Genomic DNA, 1118 nt, shown 5'->3' with positions numbered 1-1118 from the left:
TGGGTGACCCTGCTGGTATTTAAAATACTGGTAGCATAGCTTTTAGAATCATAGCAACTCACAAGCATCCACAGTAAGACAAACTGACAGATGAGTATAGGAGTTTTTTTATTTTAGAAACCATTATCGTGTAATAACACAATGATTGATTTATGAATCTAGAGTGCTAAATTTAGTCTAAGGTTTTGCAACCTTGAAATTTTTCCATAATGTTCAAACCTACCATATTATGATAATAAAATTTTACTAATTCATATACCATTCAATTGAAATATGTGAAAATTCATAAATGATTGAGTGAGTTTTACCTTTACTATATTTTTCAAAAATGCTTATTAAAATTTATCAGAACAAAACCTAGCTATAAAGCAAGCAAAGAGTAAACAGTGAATAAATGTTTGTTATACTTAGTAACCATGATCCTAGATAAGGTAAGCACTTGATAAGCATGGATTCATCATTTTTGTTGTTGTTAAGTGCCATTGAGTCAGTTCTGACCCATAGCAATCCTGTATAGGGTTTCCAAGGAGCAGCTGGTGAGCTTGAACCACTGACGTTGAGATTCAAACTGACTTTGCAATCCAATACGTTACCCACAGCACCACACCAGGACTCATTACACATTTGACAAATGACAAATGAATCAATCACAGTTTTTTGTTTTTAATCCAATAAGTGAAATGCCCTCAGAAATTCATCTGCAGTATCAACTATTGGCTGGAAGCAGCCTCATTGTTAAGGTGTTTATGTGGGTTCTTAAATGGTGAATCAAACAATCTCTTCAGTTCTACTGGATGGATGCCTTATTTCTCAGTGATAGAAAGTGACAATGTAGAGAAAATGGGAGGAATTAACTATAAGGAATTCCTAGTATCCATTTCCTTCAACAATTTAACTTTAATTTGTTTTTCGTACTGGGAATTACATGCTATCTTGTTCATTCAGACAAAAAGTAGAAAATGTTTTAAAATATTGTAGAAACCTGGATCATATTGAACTACCTCTTTAATCAGTAAGGAAACTAAGATCTATAAATAGTAGTCTATGTTGACTAGTGATCTATGTAAGTGATCTTGAATTAGAGTCTAGATCTTTGAATACTCCTGGTGATGGTTGTG

Source organism: Chrysochloris asiatica, unplaced genomic scaffold, assembly GCF_000296735.1.
Source record: "Chrysochloris asiatica unplaced genomic scaffold, ChrAsi1.0 scaffold00216, whole genome shotgun sequence".
Taxonomy (NCBI): Eukaryota; Metazoa; Chordata; class Mammalia; order Afrosoricida; family Chrysochloridae; genus Chrysochloris; species Chrysochloris asiatica.
Note: the sequence above shows the minus strand (reverse complement) of the source record.